At 44.7% G+C, this 21,810-nt stretch overlaps 1 protein-coding gene across 6 annotated transcripts in view; it reads right to left on the minus strand.

Moving 5' to 3' along the window:
* Positions 1-21,810, minus strand: part of SLC8A1 (solute carrier family 8 member A1) — a 303,786-nt gene that overhangs the window by 218,014 nt on the left and 63,962 nt on the right. The gene's annotated exons all lie outside the window — the stretch shown is intronic.

Here is a 21,810-nt window from a genome sequence, read left to right on the forward strand (position 1 = left end):
ATGTCATCAATTCCTTCTAGAACACACACTTTTATTAAAATGTACCAAAATAACATGTTCCTGCCGATATGCTTTCAAATCAAAGGGCAGGAGCTTGCTGAAATCTGCACTCCTCATGCACAGTAAGAACTGAGGTATTTCTTGAGGGAAAACAGGGGTGGGGATGGAAACTTTGTCAAAGATAAAGTTCACCCGTGCATTCTAAAAATACTGCTGAAACAAACAAACAAACAAACAAAAAGCATCAGCTGGGAATGGGTCTGGGATGGGTTAATTGTAACTTTTTATGTGTGTGAGTCTGTGTTTTGCTTGGTTATTTATTTTTAACTCGAAGGGCCCAGTCTGGCAGTGCAAGCAGGATATGTCTATGTTTCTGTAACTTGTACAACTTAAGCTGTTACCGTTTCCTGACTCTCAAGTGCTCAGTGTTCTTTCTAGCACATTTTTGCTAAAGGAATTGAAAATGGGAGGACGAGCAACCTCCTCCCTCTCGGCTCCTGCATTTATGGTCCCTGTGCTACTTCCTGCTGATCTGCAACACCCTCCCATCCCCGCTTTGATCCTTCTGTAAATAAAGCTGCCAGGGATTAGGGAGAAATTCCACTTAAGGACCATTCTGAGATTACAAACCTCATTCCTGCTTATAATTCAATCAGGCTTCGCAGGCAGGTTCCCTTCGGCTCTGTTCGGCTCACTGAGCCATCTTACAAATACCGTATTTCTTTGCCTTGGGAGAGCAGGAAGGGGAGGCCCGTGTCAGCGCATCAGAAGGGGTTCATGCAGGTTGCATGAGCGCTCCAGCCAGCCGGATGTGTTCTGGAATCCTCAGGTCTGAATCTTTGCTCTATCTTTCTGCAGCAAAACATCAGTATCTACCCTCTGTTTTAGCACAAATGCATACGCTTTACACACACACACACACACACACACACATATATACGGGACGCGGGTGGCGCTGTGGGTTAAACCACAGAGCCTAGGACTTGCCGATCAGAAGGTTGGCGGTTCAAATCCCCGTGATGGGGTGAGCTCTCGTTGCTCTGTACCAGCTCCTGCCAACCTAGCAGTTCGAAAGCACGTCAAAGTGCAAGTAGATAAATAGGTACCACTCCGGTGGGAAGGTAAACAGCGTTTCCGTGCGCTGCTCTGGTTCGCCAGAAGCGGCTTAGTCATGCTGGCCACATGACCTGGAAGCTGTACCCCAGCTCCCTCGGCCAATAAAGCGAGATGAGCACTGCAACCCCAGAGTCAGCCATGACTGGACCTAATGGTCAGGGGTCCCTTTACCTTTATACATACATACAGGAGAAAGGTGGAGTTGAGTGAATCAGCTTTGCAGCAAATCTGCAACTCTGTTGCTCAGTTGATGGCTCTTCTCTCCAACCACCCCTCTTCCTCTTGGGCTTCCATTGTGATTGCCCCTGAACCTGTCTAGGGGCTCGGCCACAATTCAGCTTGTCCCGTGCCTGGAAAGCACGATTCCAAGAGGTTTTTCTGCTTGTCCCAGGCTTGGATCCAAGGTATTTTTTTCATTTGTACCACCGCTTCCTCCACTGTTTACCGACGAATCAGAAGAAACGCCAATCCAGTGAAAAAGCGATGGATGTTTGCTCTGATTCAGTGGTAAATCATGGGATTCACCTGGGTAGAAGTTTGGACAAGTCCTGTGCTATTTGTAATCTCTGCAGGTGCTTCAGTTCTGTCTCTCACATTTACTTATGATTTTTATTTATTTTTACCAAATGTGCCAGCTTATGTGAGCTTTAGCTGGTCAGCTACAGGTACGGTGACATCCTCCAGATGGGAGCTGGCTCACCCCACAGTTTGAACAACTGTGCTCTACTCTCCCTGGTTCAAATCTCTGCCACGACTTCAGACAATGGCCTTAGGCTAGCCATCTCTCTCTTGCTTCAGTCCTTGCACCTGCAACCTGAGGATAATAACTGTGATGGTCTGGGATTCGGCTGAACCTGAGGAATCCCAGCCTGCACAGGAGTGCACAGCTGAGCCGGGGCTGGGGCCTGAGCTTGAAGGGTCCTCACCTGTGCTGGATCCTCAGGTGCAGGCATCAGCTGAGTCTGCTCTGGCCCCTGAGGTGATGGAGGACCCATTGCCTGCAGGTGTTCCACTCTCAGCCCCGTCAGGGGAAGAGGAGGTTGCCTCTGGGTCTGATAACCCTCCAGCCTCTCCTGAGCTGCAGAGGCTCAGGGCAGAGAGGCGGAGGGAACTAAGTTCCTGCAGGAGGAGTGCTCGCCTCCAGGCCAGGAGAGGCGAGTCACCTGTGGACCGAGGCCGCCCTATGCCTCGGGGCAGATAAAAGCCAGTCAGCCCCAGTCCCAGGTTGCGGGAGCAACATTGTTGGTAGCCTGTTCCTGCCTGCACCCTGTCCTGCTCTTCTGCCAGAGTTCCTGACCTCACCCAACTCCCTGCCTTGGACCCCGCCTCGCCTTTGATGGACAGCCTCCATACCGGACCCTTGAGCTCGGACTGGACTTGGACCTTGTCTCTCGGTTAGCCCCCGGGACCAGCACAATAACGATGTCTCACCTTACAGGGTTGTTGGAAGGATTACAACTAGATAATGCAACCGGATATTACCATCGGATGCCAAGGCAGTTCCAAACACCCAAAGGGAGGAAAGGATAGTAGTAATGGTTGAGAATTCATAATTAAGTGCCCATCTGGAGAGTGTAACAGAGTTTTCATAGCATTATGGAATGCTGTGCTAGAAGAGACCCTGAGGGTCATCTAGTCCAATGCTCAGCAATGCAGGACTGTCAGGAATTTCTACTTTATTTGACTGTTTAACCACTGGAGATGCAAGTCTTGGAGGTTGTTTTCTTTAATAATAATAATCATCACCATCACCATCATCTTAATCCACAGAATTCACTTGAGAACCATTGCTAGTCTCGTTGAAACCCTTTGGGTTCTCTTCCCCAAAAATTCCTTGCTTGTTCAGGAAGAACCCTCTGAATTTTGATTTAGGTGAAATTTTGATGGAGCCTCCAGTCATTGGAACCAGCAGAACTGAGTTACTGGGGAAACCTGCAGAATGTTTGCACATGCATGGAAGCTCACGGGCACATGCACACAAAGATGCACATGCATATATCTAATTCAAAGAAGGACGGATAAGCATTTTCCAGGGATGATTTAGGTTTAATTAAGCCTTCCTTCTTACAGCAACAGAAAGGCTCATGCCAAGAGTTCTCAAATTTGTCACCAGGAGCCACTTGAAGCCATGGAAGAAAGCACATTAAAGCCCTTACAAGTTTAACTAAAGGCAAAACAAAACTTTGAAGATCCCATTATTCATGTTTATTATTAACTGAATTAAAGGTGGGTTACGGACGGTGGAAAGGCCTTACTCAAAATAGGATTCCCCTGTGGAAATACAAAATAAATGGAAGGTTGTAGAAGATCTACCTAGGACCAGGGCATTACTTGGGTGGGTGGGGAGCAGCAAAAGGGTGCACCCACTCCCTGTGTTATCAAGCCACTTGCGACTATTCTTATTCAGAGGACTCATTGATTTCATATATTGAGTAGCCACTGAGTGCGCTAAAAGCGTGCATACATTAAAACGTGCATAAATTAACATACCAGAGGCACTAAAGGATGTGTCCAAAGCAGCACTGAGTAATGCATCTCACCTGCTTGACCAACAGAACTTCCCCACCTCCTCATTCCTAAATCTGTTCTAGAGGTTCCTCCAACTCTTCAGAGCATATCCGGGGGGCAGAGTCTCATCAGTGCCTGGATGGTAGACAGGCACATAACCTTCCAAGGTAGACAGGCACATAACCTTGGTTTCCATGATGGAGTAAAACGGTAAGAAAACTATGGAACTATGTTTAGGGAAGCTTTTATTGATTGATGTATTACTGTATTTTAATATTTGGTTGGAAGCGGCCCGAGTGGCTGGAGAAGCCCAGCCAGATGGGCGGGGTATAAATAATAAATTATTATTATTATTATGGGCCCATTTGAGGATCGCTGGCACAGAGAAAAACTACACCTAGTTTATGCAGGTGTTGAAAATAGTATGTTCTTCACCATTTCTGCAATCACCTCTGCTCTCTCTGATGCAATCTGTGGGATATAGGAACACGGCTTTATACTGAGTCAGACCACTGCTCCATCTAACTCAGTATTATCTACACTGACAATACTTCCCCAGCCGTACCTGGAGATGCCGGGGTGTGTGTGTGTGTGAGCATCCAGCCTTGTATATATGCAAAACGTGTGGCCTGCCACTAAGCTATGCAAAATATGTGGTCTTACCACTGAGCCACAGTTGTGTGGGTTCCATAATGCATGCACAGATTCCTTTTCTGCAAACTGTCAATGCATAAAATTATCGGAGGAAACACTGCAATAGAGCACAGTACTAGAAAAGTGGGCATTCATCATTTTTTGACTAATCTTTCTCCTCCTCTCCCATCTATTGGATTCTGTGGCATAAGTAGGACCATTACTGCTGAGCAATGGCCGGAATCACTTTTTATAGATTTCCTCCCCTCCAAGAGATACTTTATTCATGAGGCTTTATTTAGTTCTTCCTAACTTACAAAGCTACCCAACTTACAAAGGTCATTTGTAAGTCACCGAGACGTTGGGTTTCAAAGAGGCGTCTCCCGGTGGTTTTAGCGCCACCTCAATCTACTACAACGTGCTTATTTGCAACTCAATATGATTTTTAACCTACTACAGGAACACTCCTAAAACATGAAATCAGCCCTAGGCAAACCAAACACACAAGTTCCAAGGGAAGGTTTTACAACACACACACACACACACACACATTTGTTTCATTTTACATTCTGGCATATCCCAAGGGCTCTGACTAGAATGGCATTCCTGAGGAATGAGGGTTTATTTGTTTCACTTACTGAATTGTTTTTATCCTGACTTTTGGCCTCATACAGGTGGCTCACACAAGTAAACATAATACAATGGTACAAATAAATAAAACAATATTGAAATCTGAAATTAAAGCACAGCAGCAGGTAGGGAGGGGGAAGCTAAGGGATGATAATCCATAAACACAATAGAAACAGACCACTTAAATGAATATGCAGGAAGGAAACAAAACAGGGAACTGGGAAACACAGAATACAGTGCTACCTTGGTTGTCAAACTTAATCCGTTCCAGGAGTCCATTAGACTCCTGGAACCATTCGAAAAGCAAGATGTGCCTTCTGATTGGCTGCAGGAGCTTCCTGCACTCAGTCGGAAGCCACAGAAGCCACATCGGATGTTTGACTTCCGATAAATGTTCACAAACTGGAACACTCACTTCCGGGTTTGTGGTGTTTGGGAGCCGATTTGTTTGGGAGCCAAGCCATTCGACAACCAAGGTACCACTGTACCATGGTTTAGCACACATAATGCTAAGCCACTGTTAACGTTAACCATAGTTTAAGGTGAGGCATTTGCCAGATGATCATATAAGCCTTGGTTTATTACAACACAGAGCAGAAGAGCCTTGGGAGTGGTTTGATATATATTTTTTGGTCACTCTTCACTCACAGCTCTCTTGCCTTTGGGTGGTAACATCTCTATAACCATAGTCAAGGAGAAGGTCTGGATTTGCACATAGTGCTAAGCTATAGTTAAAATTAACTGAGGCTTATAAACCCTTATTTACAAGAAATTTTTAACAATTTTTAATAAATTATAGTTAAGCCACTGGGCTAGGTTCACGTATAACACTAAGCATTGTGTGCAAACCAGATCAACACATTTTAACAAATATATGTGTGCATATATGTATGTCAACCTAGCAGTTCGAAAGCACGCCAGTGCAAGTAGATCAATAGGTACCGCCACGGCAGAAAGGTAAACGGTGTTTCCCTGCACTCTGGTTTCCATCTCAATGTCCCATTGCACCAGAAGCAGTTTAGGCATGCTGGCCACATGCCCCGGAAAGCTGTCTGTGGACAAACACCGGCTCCCTTGGCCTGAAAGCGAGATGAGCACCGCAACCCCATAGTCGCCTTTGACTGGACTTAACCATCCAGAGGGGTGGGTGAGTTTATTATGTTTTCTCCAAGTATTTGCACAGGGTGGTAATCTGACTATCCACCCACATTCCAAAAAGCCATCTTTCCCAGTGTATTTTACTTCTGCAAGACATGAAGCTGATCTTGGGAGCTCCCAGATTAGCTTCATCAACCTCTGCCTTCATCCCACACAAAAGTGGTGAACAGAGCGGCTGTTCATATATGCTCAACGTCTGTTGTTATGCCAAATGACCTGTTTTTACTCAGGAAATTTAACAGCTTATTTAGGATATTAGCTGCTACGACACTTCTCTTTCTTCTACACGTACACAGAGAGTAATATATCTTCCCTTTTTAAGCTGACTAGTCTGTGAAGCGCTATCCAATTACGGAACAAAACCAGAACACTTTTGATCTTCCTTTCCCATGCAGTGGCTGCAATTAAGTAAGTCTTGCCAAAAAAAAAATAAAAAAAAAATGAGGGGAAGCATCTTCACTGACAAGCGGAACAGTAATGTTGGTCCTTGTCACATATACCTTTGCAATCAGTCCTTTTATCTATAAATGGAGCTGGGACAGGGTGTGACAGGACCAAGAAAAAGTGCCTGGTGTGAGCCCCAGAGGCTTAAGAGAAAAGAAAAGCTAGCAAAGGCTGCAGACACCTGTCTCACTGTTTCTCTTTATAGTGCTGGACCATCAAAAAGAGAGAGAAATTAGAAAGTGAGGAGGGTGGCATCAGCTGCAGTGGATTCCAGAATTTCATAGAATCACAGAATTGTGGAGTTGGAAGGGACCCCAAGGGTCATCTAGTCCAACCCCCTGGAATCCAGGAATCTCAACTAAGCATCCATGACAGATGGCCACCCAACCTCTGCTTAAAAACCTCCAAGGAAGGAGAGTCCACAAGTCCCTGAGGGAGTCCGTTCCACTGTTGAACAGCTCTTACACCTGCCCTAACATGTTTTGGTCAGCATGAGATGCTTAATCACAGGATCGTGTGTTCGAGCCCCACATTGGGCAAATGGGGGTTGGACTAAATGACCTTCGTGGTCCCTTGCAACACTAGGATTCTATGCTGTGTGCTGATGCCTGGTCTACCTGGAAGAACAGCAGCGCTGCTGTTGAAACTTCTCCAACGGCAGCCAGATGAATTTGAGGCTGAGAAATCAAGTTCATTGGGGAGAGGTTTGACAAAATGGCATTTTCAATCTTTTGCTGCTGTTCCTTCCTTCCTTCCTTCCTTCCTTCCTTCCTTCCTTCCTTCCTTCCTTCCTTCCTTCCTTCTTTTTTTTTAAAGACCTTATAATTCTGAACCCCTCACTTGTAAAACAGAGCAAGGAAGCATTTGCACAAGAAGAGAAGGTGCCTACACACCCCAGCAAAGTTCACTGCACATCGGGGAATGGTAGTAGCGATATGAGTCACCAAGGCTCACGGCCATGCTTTTGCTCTTTATTCCTCCAGCCTTATCTGTACGCTTTCCACCCTCCCCTTATTCTCTCCTGCCACATGAATCGCTCTATATCATCTGTGTGTTTTATTATATGCATGTCTGTGTGTTTTATTCCCCCTCCTCACCACCACCAGCACTCCTTCTACAAAGCAGTTTTCAGACATTCAACCTTGAGGTAGCAAGGATGGTTGCCCCAGCCATCCTTAAAAGCTTAATAAACAATACAAATGCACCAAAAACAACAGCAAACAGCAGCACACACATGCACATTTCGAAAACTTGGTGTATGTTTTTTTTTGGGGGGGGGGCAGCGGGTTTGTGCAAAACAGGGCTGCTAAGAAAAGTCTGCTGGCTCTCATAAGCCAAATCAGGAATGGGCAGTATCTGGGAAAATACAGGACTTACAGTCGGAATGGAAAGGCAGAATTAGGAACCTATCTTAGCATTTGTAGCGTTAACAGTGTTCGAAACTCCCATTGTTCTAGGCGCATTTTGCGACCGGGAATTTCCTTAGTGGAAGCGGTTTTTGAGCTCTTGGTGGCAGTACTGCATTTAAGATTTCAGGTTAAAACTGCAGAGTGAAAGGAAAGGAAGACCTTTTTCTGCCTCCTCACTTCCAGCTACTCTCTGAAGACTGGAGAAGAGGCCCTCTTAAAAATATTAAGGGGGTGGGCAGGGGAAGGACTGGACCCTGTGGAAAATGAACATAATATTTTAGCTGCCGTTCATTCATTTTCAGCTTTGTAATCCTTCTTCTTCTTAAAAAAGTGTGCTTAGACATTCTGCCGTTGCGCCCATAGCCTAGGATAAAGGTAAACTCCTAGCTTTCATATCTCAGTTTCTAACACTGGACTGGGGCCTGCTCCGGTTTGACTCCTGCCTGCCCCAGCCCATTCCACAGAACCATGAACTATCAAGTGCCCAGTGGGAATGATCCTGATGAATCGAACACAAGAACATAGGGAGGTGCTCTATCTAGTGCTGCATTTGTCTCCCCTGACAGCAGAGAATGTTCCCAGAACTATTTGGAGATGCTGGGGACCAAAGGGAGCAGGTGCTCTAACTCTGAACTACAAGCCTTCCCAAAAACATGGGGAAACTCCTTCATACGGGGTCAGCCCCCTGGCCCTCCTACCAGCAGTGCCTACACTACAGTTGCCAGGTCAGGAACATGCTAGACCCAGAAGATTTTAGGGCCCAAACCTGAGACCTAGAGGGGAGCTATTGTGATGTCACAGGGACAACAGACCCTCCAACACACTGAAGGCCAAAACCGGGATGCCATCTTGTGGGAAACCATCTTCCTGGAGTTTTGGGGGGGTTTTTTGCCACTGGGATCTCATGTGATTTCATGCCACTATTTCCCCCCTAACTTCTAAAGACATCCCACCCAAAATGCATGTTTTGGGGTGATTGTGGCCCTGAAAAAAAGCACTTTTGGGGGGGGGATCATAGCATAAAATCACGCAAGATCATGATGCCCAAAATGGCTACTGTCCTTTCATGAGGAAAAAACAGGATGTCCCAGTTCTTCTGGGACGCTTGCAGGGTATGGGACTGTCCTCAGCGGGTCATTAGATTTTAATAAACGTTCTTTTTAGCGTTTCTCCACCGCCATAGCAATGCACCTGCCTTATGAACGAAAGGCAGAATTGTTTTGCACCTAATCACATGGTTCCAGGGATGGAAGGTTTGTGTGTGTGTGTGGACAAAAGCCCACAAGGTTTGTGTTGAAATCACAAATGCTGATACAAGAGCTTTTTGTCTGCTTGCTATCCTCTTTCCTGCTCCGACCTTCTCTTTTTTTTTAACAAGATGTGAAATCATTTCTCTATTATACTGAGCCAATTCCTTGCCTTTGTCTCCTTTGTCTAAATTCGGGTCTCTGCAAATGATGGCTTTGTCTCATATGGAAAGCCTGCAAGAGGAAGCCACTTGTGTCTGTTAACCATAAAACCTATAGGATAACTGACTCAGAACAAGCTCTTTCCAAATGGATTTTAAATAGCTCATTTAAAAGAGGAACTACGCAAGAAGAAGCAATGCCTTTCATCTTCAAACAAAACTGGCTGCTGCTTCCCACAGAAGGCTGTCTGCTACTATGATATTAAACAGGCAAGCCAGCTTATTGATGTGACCTATATGTTACCTGCTGTTCAGGTGACAGCAGGTATACCTTGCTGGTATAGCAAGATGAGACACTTGGGGTTCAATTTATCTGTTTCCCTGGGAGATAGGGAGAAAAATTAAGCTTCCCCCTCCCCCCCCCAAAAAAATCTGCTAATTTAGAGTTTGGAGTTGTAATCCAAAGCATCTGGAAGACACCAGGTTTACATGGATCATGGATGAAAGCCATTATTAACAGAGTTCCCATTGTCCTGTGTCCTGTTCCCTATTAAGCAGACTAAGGCTGTGTGTGTCTGTGTGTGCTTAAAAAACCCAAAAACTATATACATGTATATATGATAGTAGCTTAGTTGTAAGAGACCCTGAGTGTCATCTAGTCCAACCCTTTGCAATGCAAGAATCCTGCTCACAGCCGTCCCTGGGTGAGCTTGAAACACCAACCTTCTGGTTAACAGCCAGACACACCAACCCATTTTATAGATATAGGTAATAGAATAAACACACACCATTTGATTGCAGAAAAACCTCTAAGCAGATACAGTGGTAACTTGGGTTGCATACGCTTCAGGTTACATACGCTTCAGGTTACAGACTCCGCTAACCCAGAAATATTACCTCAGGTTAAGAACTTTGCCTCAGGATGAGAACAGAAATTGTGCTCCGGTGGCGCGGTGGCAGTAGGAGGCCCCATTAGCTAAAGTGGTGCATTAGGTTAAGAGCAGTTTCAGGTTAAGTACGGACCTCCGGAATGAATTAAGTACTTAACCTGAGGTACCACTGTAATATGTTTATCAATACAAACCATTACAAACCATTAACATTAATTCTACCTAAGCAACAACAAAAAAAAGCGGGGGGGGGGGAGATTAAAACACACTCCAGTTTACTCTGCACCCAGTACACCCCACCCACTGGTTTTGTAAGCAGTGTGCACACCCAGTTAACCACAATTCTTATCTTTTCATATCATTTCTTACAAAACACTGCATTTTGGCACATTCTGGCCCCCAAACACAACCCAGCTTCAATCTGTATTGCGAAACAGGACAACTTAGCTCAGCTTTAAACCAGCAATGTATATGGAGCCATAAGAGTCCAGCTTTAAGGGGAATGGGCTGCAGTTTGGTGGTAGAGCACGTGTAAACTGTTCTGGGTTCAATCCCAAGCACCTCCAGGTCGCTTTGAGAGAGATCCTGGTCTGAAGTCCCGAGGAGTCACTCAGTGTAGACAATGCTGAACTTGATGGAAAACTGTTCTGACTCGACTGCGCAACAAGACCCATGCATTGCACCAAGGAAACCACAAGTGAAACCACAACTTGAAGAGGATTGCCCAACAGATCGTGTATGAATGAATTGTTGCACAACAAGCTTCCACGAGCACATCCGTTGCAACTCTGCCATTCGCTAGAGGCCCATTATCTTTATATGTAAGCCGTGCATTTTGAGGGTAAACAAAATATATGGTGCTGGTACTCGTATGTTGATAAAAGTGTCATCAGCAGCATTACAGAACAGGTGGGTGTACTTGATACTGGGGAGCGCTGTCACAATGAATCTGCTGTATGTACACATCCATTGGTGGGCCACTATCTCTATAATTGCTACCTGGTGCTACTCTCCTCATGTTTTAACAGCCTTGTATTTGACAACTCACCTGGTAACCATGGGTGACAAGGAATTTTGTGCAGGCAAGTCAGTAAGCTGGTGAAGGAAGAGACCCTGCCAGCCTGCTCGGTTTCCAAGCTGGCTGGGGAGGGAGGTAAACATGGAAGTGCAGAATACTGGCTATTTGGGAACTAGTAAATGATTGCTTTTTGCAGGCTAGTAACTTCTGTGGTTTATTTGCAAGGCTGCTTTGCACTTCAGCAAAGCAGCTTTCGGAGTTTAAAAAGAAAAAATCTTCCGGGCAGCTGCAAAAAGATCTTTTTTAAAACTATTTATTATTATTATTTTTTTGTTTTCAACAAGATATTTCAAACTGCTCCAATAAGAACCCAGAGCTCTAGGGAGATTTCCTTATCTGAAGTCTCTCTTCCCCCTGCCCTCTTCAATTTATCTCGGTAATTAGATTTATCTTCCAGATCAAGTTTAATAAGTTCACTATGTAGTTTTGATGCCTTTGGAGTCTCTAGAGTTCATTAGCACCTTTTCAATCACAGTAAGTGGTCTCTTGAAGCCCGCCGTTTCTCAGGGGTTTGAAATATAATGTTTTAATTGTATATAATTAAATACTGCTTGCCTTATGTAGATTGAAAACTCTTTGTAATGTTTCCAGCTCCAGGGCTTTGCCCCCCTCCCCTCACCACACTTTAATTAGCTGCCCTAAGTCTTTCTGTAGTCCTCTTTTCCCCATAGGTATCAGGACTTCCTGGAGGGAAAATTGGACCACATCTAATTATTGTTAACGGAGAAGGGGCAGAACTATCTCACCCATTTGCTTTGCACCAGACATTTGAATTAACAGAAAGGGCTAGGGGACCCATTATGCAAGGCTAAGATGTTTGAAGCAAGGAACTGAATCAATGGAAGGGGCACAGCCGAATGATATCTGCTGGAGTGTACAATCAAGAAGGTGGGTAATATGGCAGGTACCGTATTTTTTGCACCATAGCACTCACTTTTTTCCTCCTAGAAAGTAAGGGGAAATGTCTGTGCGTGTTATGGAGGGAATGCCTACGGGTGGCACGCCTACGGATTTTCCTCCTCTAAAAACTATGTGCGTGTTATGGTCAGGTGCGTGTTATAGAGTGAAAAATACGGTATTTTCCCACCCACACAGGAAGCTGGCCATGCACACAGCAGAGTCTTTGTTAGTCCTGCAATGATGCATCATGGACTGGCAAAGGCAGAAGCACTTGACCTGTGAGTACTGCAAGATCCAGCTGAGCTTAAGAGCACGCCAGATCCCTAAAACCACAGCTATGAGGAAATGGTCCTGGGGTGGAGGTGTAGGATACCCAGTCAACTTTTCCTTTTCCATCTTTATTGACACATCATCAAAATTTAGCTTCATGTGCTCACCTGCCACCTGGGACAAAGGCTACAGCCACACTAAAGATTGAAAGCACATGACTTCCACCCAAAAATCCTGGGAACGGTAGCTCCATGAGGGGTAAATGACATCTCCCTGGATTGTTCAGAGGAAGCCAGGTGCTTTAAATATATGGTGTTGATGGAACTCACACCTCTCCTAACGCTGGTGCCATTTTTAAGAGGTCCCTGAATGGTGCCATTTCCTACTTGTATTGTAGGTTTCATAGGATATTGTGGTGTCGAGCAGCGTTTGGAATTTGCCAGGCGCAAGGTCCATTTTGCACCTGGCTATCAGCCACTTGCGCCCAAGATGCCCAAGTGCAAGGATGGCGCATGATGTCTCCACCACCTGGAGGTGCATGCCTGTTTTCACACAATAGCAACACATCCTGTAGAATTCTATCAGTTATATTTTATCTGCACTATCAGAATGAATTTCAGTAACCAAAAAGTCATATGGCAACTAGACATTCCATTTTGGTAACTGTAACCCTGGTTTAAGTAGCTACTTGGCCCCCTAACTTATATATATGAGGTTCTAATACTGGTGTCAAGGGAACAATCTTTTCAATACCATACACATCATGGCTTCCTGGAGGAAACATTGGATGATATCTTAATTATTTGTAAAGGATAAGGGAAAATGACTGCCTTGCCAAGTAGATTTTATGTAGAATTCTGATATGGAAGTAGTAGACTAGGGACTGGATTCAGTTAATAGATCCTGCCAGCAGAAGCCCTGCGGAAGGCCTTCCACCTTCCAACAGGGAACTCCACTCTCACTTCCACCTGTATGTCTCCCACCCTGAATTTGGCAGGGAGTGGAAGAGGTCAGGAGAACCCCCAGAACAGCATGCAGGGGGAGGAGAAGGTTGATTGTTCTGTCTGGCAAGCAAAAATGCTTGCACTGGTGGAATGATCAGAAAGCGTGACATCAAATTCCTTTCTGGGGAAAAAGAAATAAGAAACTGATGAATGAGGGGATTGCAGAACTTGCAATAAGGATTGCAAGGAGCTGAAGGAAACGGGGATTGTAGGACTTGGGCTGTGGTGTCTATGCAATAGAAGTTGCAGAGCAGGCCCACAATAGGAAACCTATGTTCACTTCATGCTTAGTGCACATGTGCCAGAGGTATCTTGGATTAAATGCAGCAGCCTAACCAACCATGTTAACTTTGAGGAAACCAAAAGATAGTTCATAGACTATCAAACAGGCTCATTAAGCTCATGCACTGGTTTAAAAAACACAAAATGTCAATAGCATAATGTGCTTAAGTGAAGGAGACTGACGGAATCAAGAAAAATCATTGGACAATTTAATAAGGGCTGAAGACCCAATGAGGCTGTTTGTTTTTATCTGTCACCTGGGCATGAAGTTTCCTAGAAGAAAATAATTTCTGGATCTGAGATCATGTGGTCATCCTATCCTCCTCAAGCACACTGGTCAACAAACCATGACAGCCTTTCTGTTACAAATTCTTCAGGCCTTTGCACGTTCTAATTTATTTTAATGGCTTTGAAGACAGAGTTTCCACTGCATCCCCGGGGAGGTTGCTTCAGCCTTACAGACTTTGTTGCCAAGAGCATTTCTTAATGCTGTAACATTTAACTTAAGCTGCCCCCTGAATCACTCCCAAGCTATTCCTCCCTGCCCCAAGCATAGCAAAAGCTGACTCTAGTATTAAGAGGGTTCCATTGGCTGCTATCTAGCTCCAGTCTCCTTCCAGAGCTACAGCAGAGAGAGGCACAGAAGAAGTAAGCAAGAAGGGATGGTGAAGAAATTTGGCACACTGGGGCTTACTTCCCTCTTTGTGTGTGTGATTACTCTGTTAAATATTTTTACGCGGTATTTTAAGTTTGGTATTGGAGAGTGCTAGTGATGAATGGAAGTGAGAGCCGGACCATAAAGAAAGCTGATCGCCGAAGAATTGATGCATTTGAATTATGGTGCCGGAGGAGACTCTTGAGAGTCCCATGGACTGCAAGAAGATCAAACCTATCCATTCTGAAGGAAATCAGCCCTGAGTGCTCACTGGAAAGACAGATCCTGAAGCTGAGGCTCCAATACTTTGGCCACCTCATGAGATGAGCAGACTCCCTAGAAAAGACCCTGATGTTGGGAAAGATTGAGGGCACAAAGAGAAGGGGCAAGATGGTTGGACAGTGTTCTCGAAGCTATCAACATGAATTTGACCAAACTGTGGGAGGCAGTGGAAGACAGGAATGCCTGGCGTGCTCTGGTCCATGGGGTCATGAAGAGTCGGACACAACTAAACGACTAAACAACAACATGGGAGAGTGCTATTACACTCATATCCATGCCTACCTTGACAACAGAATACTGTAGTGTACTCAGAGCTAAACCAGACTCTGGCTTAGCATTACATCCAAAACTGTGCTTGTTTTTTCTCTGTCTTGCTCCGCAACGAGCTGTTCTATGGCTAACCACTCATGGTTTGTCTGGTGGAGACAAACCACAAGTCTGCATTCAGATGTAACACTATGCCAAACCATGGCTCAGGCCCAAGTAGTGCAGCAGTGGCAGCAGCATGACTAAGGAGTCCTGCAGCCACAATCTTCACTCACAGAACCCACATGATTGCTCATTCATGCTGAGCTATGGTTTGGCTCAGCATTACGCGCAAACTGGGTCACGGCGTGTGAGCGTGTGGGTCAGCTAGGTGCTCTCTGTGTGTGCACTCAACACTTCCGCTTATTGTTTCAGATCTCCGCTTGGTCTTTCAAATCTGGCTCCTGTGTGATGCAAACTTCTATAAATTTTAATTTGTTCCTCGCCACCCCCACCCCCACCCCCGGTGCATCCTGGCGGAAGTGTACACAGGCTCCGATGAAGCTAATAAGTGGTTTTCACTTGGCTCTCAGAATTATTACACAGCTAAGATCCAAGCTCTCTTAATCAAGCGCAGAGATGCAGCTGGCAGTGGGAAACTGCCAACAGCTCATTACAAATAAGGAAACATGGCCTCTTCAAGGACAAAAGACAGGTCAAATCCTAACAGGGATGCTATACAACTAGCATGAAGCACCTTTTCCTCTTCTCTTTTCTCTTAAGTTTTTTACTTGCTCTCGGGTCCTCTAGTTAACAATCTCTGGCAACAATGGTAGGGAAGGAATCTCTGCCTGAGTACCTGGAAAGATATAACCACTCAAAGGTAGACAGTACTGGGCCAAGCAAACTGACAGGATAACGTAGCTTCTGTTTTCATTTGTGCCTGTTGGGGGGGAAAAACCTTTTTTGTTCAGGCTTTCCCCAGCAGAACATTTAAAAAATGTTATTATTGTTCAGTCCAACTAAGATATACTCAGATCAACGGTTCATTTGTTTCAGTGAGTCTACTATGATTATAACTAGCTTTGGATATCACTTATTACTATTACTACTACGTGCAATGGATTTTCCTGTGTCAGTATTTTATTTAAAGTGCAGTTCCATTTCACCCAAATTCCCTAAGGGATATGCAAAACTGTTCCTAGAACTCTGTTACCCAATTTGGAAGTTTGCAAGTTCTCCTCCATGTGTGTTTCCTGGGAAATCCTTTAAAAGCTCAAGTGAGAAAAACCTCTTGCCCCTGTGCATTTTAAAGAAGGTTCCCTCTGGCTGACTTTGCAAACCAGGCCTATAGCATGAGAAGTTGCTACCTGCCAGCATCCTTCAATTCTATGCACCTTTTAAAAGTGCAAATGAATTTGAGAAACCCCCTCCATGGTCTCTTCAATGTACTTCACACTGAGCTTGGCAAATGGCAACCCTTAGGCTACAGGCCGTGTGCCGAGTGCTGCAACCTGGTTGTCCCAACTGCCAACAGAATCCACACACACACCCCAACATCAGCTTGCTTGCAAAAAGCGGTTTAGGCAGGGAGAAGTTTGGAGAAAGGAGGCAATTGTCTCAGTTTGCCAACCTTTTACTCCCCTGCCCATCCATATGCACCTCTCTGTTTATCGCACTTGCATTTACGAAACTCTGTCCCCATGGCGTTTAGACAGGCATCTACTAGGTCTGTGCTTTAGATGCCTGTGGGGGGGGGGGGGGAAACCCCTTTATTTTTTGTTCAGGACTTCTCCAGCTGAATTGTTAATAGTTTGCAGTTGATGCAATCTACAATGAAGGGTTTTTTTAAAAAAATATTATGCTTTAAAATTTTGTTATATGACTGATTTTATCTTACGTATTTCCCCCCCCATATGCTCTTGCTCACTGCTTAGATCCTTTCAAAAACGTGTTTATAAATTCAGAAGAGGGCTCTGATGAGGAGAAGGGCTCTAAAGTCACCTGAGTGGAGAGCTCCCCAGGTGTTTTCTAAAGGCAAGGAAACCCTGGGATTCTGAAGACTTTGGGGGCCCATAGAGGGAGGATGGAAAGTCTTGCTTACATTTACACCCCAGCTTTCCTCCAATGAGCCCACGCTCATGGTTCTCGTCCGCCCTGTGTTAACCTTCTATAACAACCCTGTGAGGTAGGTTAGGGCGACTGGCCCAAGGTCACCCAAACGAGCTTCATGGCTGAGAGGGAACCTGAACGCTGGCCTCCCAGGTCCTAGGCCAGCGGTTCTCAACCTGTGGGTCCTCAGATGTTGTTGGACTACAACTCCCATCATCCCTGAGCTCTGGCCTTGCTAGCTAGGGGTGATGGGAGTTGTAGTTCAACAACATCTAGGGAGCCACAGGTTGAGAAAGGTTGTCCTAGGCCAGCACTAATCACTAGGCCACACTGGCTCCACACGAGATCTGCTGCCTGTGCACTAATTTTTTATATATATTTTTTAAAGTGAGTGTCGGAGCCTATCTGGTTCCACAATCCTCCAGTCTTTCTGCAGTGATCCTGTTATCAGTTCCAGACAGAATAAAATACAGCTGCAGCTGTCAAAAGCAATTTTCTTTATTTATATCTTAATTCATTGCAAGAAAAGCTGAGATCCTGTTCAGGGAAGTAACAAATAAGTTGCTCTAGTTGCCAGCTTATTTTAGGCTTCGGAGGCATTCCCCCCCCCCCATTCATGACAAAAAGCAGGTTTTTCTTTTAAAATGCTGCTGTATGGAAAGTGGATTTTGCACACAGAAAGCAGAAGTCCTGAAAAATGTATTGTAATGTTTGTTTGTCTTACAAACATTATGTATTAGGGCTGCAAAGTTTAATTGGTCTGATCAGCTGAATACATCATCACATAAAGCTTTATTTAGTTAATTGATTGGAAAAGCCACATTTCAGCCAGCATGAACATATATTTTCATTCATTCATGTATTATTATTGTTATTTTATTATTTATTAAATTTATATACTACCCTTCATCACAAGATCTCAGGGTGGTTGACGGAACAAAAACAAGGTAAAAAAAACCAAGTAAACAAACAAAACAATACCCCCCCCCCAACAAACACATTTTAAAGGCTGTAGAATATTAATCAGCCAAAAGGCTGGTTTGAGAGGAATGTTTTCGCCTGGCACCTACAAATATACAATGAAGGTGCCAGGTGAACCTCCCTGGGGAAAGCATTCCACAAATGGGGAGCCACTGCAGAAAAGGCCCTGTTTGCATCTTGCCACCCTCCAGACCTCACATAGAGGAGGCACTTGAAGAAGGGCCTCAGATGATGACTGCAGAGTCTGGGACACATTATATGTGGAAAGGCCGTGCTTGAGGTATTCCGGTCCTGAGCTGCTTAAGGTTTTATAGATCAGCCAGCACTTTGAATTGGGCCTGGAAACTGACTGGCAACCAGTGCAGTTGGGCCAGGATCAGTGTAATATGCTTAAACTGTCTTGTCCCAGTGAGAAAACCTGTCCACCCAGTTCTGCACTAGCTGAGGTTTCTGAACCATCTTCAGAGGCAGCCCTATTTATTATTAACATATTCATTTCAGGAGCTAATGTAAGTCTCAGCACATGATAATCAGGCGGCACTTATAAAATTTTTAAAAAGGAACAGCCCCCTTCAAAAACATTAGCGGAGTGGGAAGGCTGGCAGCTGAGACAGAAGCCGATTCACTGGAATGCACGTCCATTATGTGGTGCAAAGCAGGTGTAGGGAACTTTTGGGCCCTCCAGATGTTGCTGAATTACAAGTCCCATAACCCCTGGCCAATGGCCATTCTCGCTGGGTCTGAAGGGAGTTGCAATTCAGCAGCATCTAGAAAGCTGTCCATGGTTCCCTAACCCTTGGAGTAAAACAAAAGCTTTCACTTTACTCCGAAGCTGTCTGATAGACCGTGGAGAAGAAAACACCACAAAACGTCCTCTGATGGATGGCAAGCCTCCGTGGACACGGCGAGGCAACTTTGCTTTATATAATTGGGCCTTGGGGAAATGCATAACAGAGGCTAAAGAGGATCATTTTCAGAAGAACGAAGCACCCATAACGCCTATTGATTTTTCACCGAGAGTTCTTGGCTCTGAGCACCTCTAAAAATTAGGCCACATCTTTCGAGTGCTGCTTTTTTTTTTAAGCCTTCATTCATTTCATTTACTAGCCTATCTTAGCTGCCTGTGTTGCTCTGATACTCGTCTCTTAGAAAAGGTTTCTTATCATGGCTGCAATCTTACACCAATCAATAAAATATAGAGTATCACTGCTGGGGCAGCACAAAGCCTCTTTTGCAAGAGTACCAGGAGAGGTCTACTACTCTTATCCAGGTATGTGTGTATATGTGTGTGTGTGAAATGTTGCAACTCGATCTGCACACATATTTCAAATTATTCTCTATGTTTCTAAAATTAGCCATGCCAGCTTGAGATCATAGCAAATGAGTTGAACCAGTGAACGGGCTTCAGGCACATAATCTCTGCGTGGTCTTCCGGAAATAATGGTTTCTCAGTTAGGCAAAAATTTTTAAACAGTTCCCTAATGTTGAGAAAACCAAGTGCCATCTATGCTGAATTCTCACACTTTGGGTCCAAACTAGACAGATATGTGCTTCTTTTCGTGTCTTCCATGACCGCCAGCACATTTTCTTTCAACAGTTCACCCTGGCTGGCACCAGGAAAACCAGCACATTTTGAGCCCATTCTAAAATTGTCTATATGTTTCTGAACCACATGACCACTGGCCATGCAAGCTGGGTTGATGGGAGTTTAAATCCAACATCTGGAGGGCCATAGGCTCACCACACTCTTTTTAAAAGCCAGTAGCAAACTTCATAAATTTTGACATTGCTGCTGCTGCTTTGCTGATATGGTAACCCCCCCTTTCTCTCCCCCAAAATAGAGAGGCCGGTCTGGATGTATATTGTGGTCTTTGTTGGTTTGCACCTGGTGAAAACACATGAATTCTTTAAAACTAAGTGAAGCACAGATTCACTGAGACAGCAGATAAGTCTTGAGAGATCAAAGACTAGTTGCTCAAAAAAGTTCTGCCTTCCTGATACACTTCAGTACATAACACACTGGCTGCATTTTGCACACACCTGAACTCACACATCTACAGAACCTCCCAGATAAAACAGATATCAATTTGAATTTGCCATAACTTCATAAGGTCAAATGCAACATCAAGTATTTCTGCTAGCACAACAAAACTATCCCCCTTCACCTCCTGGACACATGTGTTAGCTTGGAGCAGTGGTGTAGCGTGGGTTGTCAGCACCCGGGGCAAGGCAAGTAATTTGTGCCCCCTAACCCGTGGATTTGCGCCCCCTAACCCGTGGATTTGCGCCCCCTAACCCTAACCCCCAGATGTTGCGCCCGGTGCGGCCGCCCCCCCCCCTGCACCCCCCACTGGCTTGGAGTCCTTCCCCTGGTTTCCATTAGTGTACCAGTTAGTTGATTCCAGTTCAGATATTTTACACCTTGACTTCCTCTCCTCCTTTGCTATTGTTTGTCTTTTTCTTTCTTCAAGGCAGTTTAAAACCTTCAGCACAAAGTTTTAAACCACCGTAAAACTCCTTACAGCACTTGCTCTTATTCATCCTGATTCCACAGAATACCATGCATTGATTCAGAAGGAAAATAAAAGATTCAGGGCATCTAGAATACTACCTTTACCCCTTCTAATATATATATATTCAAGCAGTTTTCCATTTATACCTCAGCGTGTAGCACAGGATTGCAGCTGCCCCACATAATGAACCTGCTGCATTAATGCATTGCACATAGGTGTTTAAATGGGGCGTAAATGTCTTAAGTGCATGTGGCCAGAAAACTGGACTCTCAGCAAACATGATCATGAATGTGCAGAAGCACAATGGGCCCAGAGATGGGGTAAGTCACACTTCAAGGGTGGGGCAGGCAACAGAAATGTCACGTCCCTGCGTCTCAGGTATCTCTAACCATTTTAAACCTAAAACAACAGCCAGCTTGAATCCAAAAACACTAGAACGTTGTCGAAGTTATCAATCACTGCCCAATGATGCCAGCAGGGAAATATAGCCATCAACATTGATGGTCTTAAGAAAGAAAGAAAAACCTCGTAATGAAAACCAAGCTTACCCAATGGGCAGGTAGGTGGGGGACTCAAAGCATTTTGCTTAGGTGACGCTTCTGAACACATGTAAATATTGAACAAGGAAACGAGTCTTTCATCCCACAGGTTGGCGCCCTCCCAAAATAATTTTTTTAAGCCCTTCACTTATTTATCAGCACCACTGCTAGAACAATTTCTACCTCCACATTATGCACGGCAACAAGATGCAAATTCATTATGTGAATGCATAAACTAAGTCACAAAACTTAATGTTAAGCATTCAATGTGCCGGTCTCAACAGACTTCCTTTTAATAGGGAACTGGTCCATAATCTCCAGAGTTAATGCAAGGTGCACGATTATTCACAAGCGGTTCTGCCTTAGGAATAGTTTGTTTTCATGAAGGACTAGAACTTGAGATGGGCAGTGGCCTCTTTCCTTCACACTGAAGTATATAGAATGAAGTATTATTTGATTTGCAGGGTGGTCCTTCAGACTTCCATTACTTCCCTTCCCTTCCCTTCACCATACAATAAATAGACAACAATATATTTACAATTTTGTGCAGAAACGATAGAGGGAAATTCTGTCCCTAGTTGCCAGGAAATGCTTATCAGCAATGTTTCCTCCCTAGCCTCTTTCCCCGTCTGTAAACTGTCAAACCTGGCTGCCTTGCCTAATTGGACTTTCCCCCACGTGGCAACATTAACTTGAAAGCGCAGGGCATAAATATTTCATGATGTCACAAAGGCTAACGACAGCCCTCTCTG

Source organism: Podarcis melisellensis (genome assembly GCF_964234715.1).
Source record: "Podarcis melisellensis genome assembly, chromosome: 3".
NCBI classification, from domain to species: domain Eukaryota; kingdom Metazoa; phylum Chordata; class Lepidosauria; order Squamata; family Lacertidae; genus Podarcis; species Podarcis melisellensis.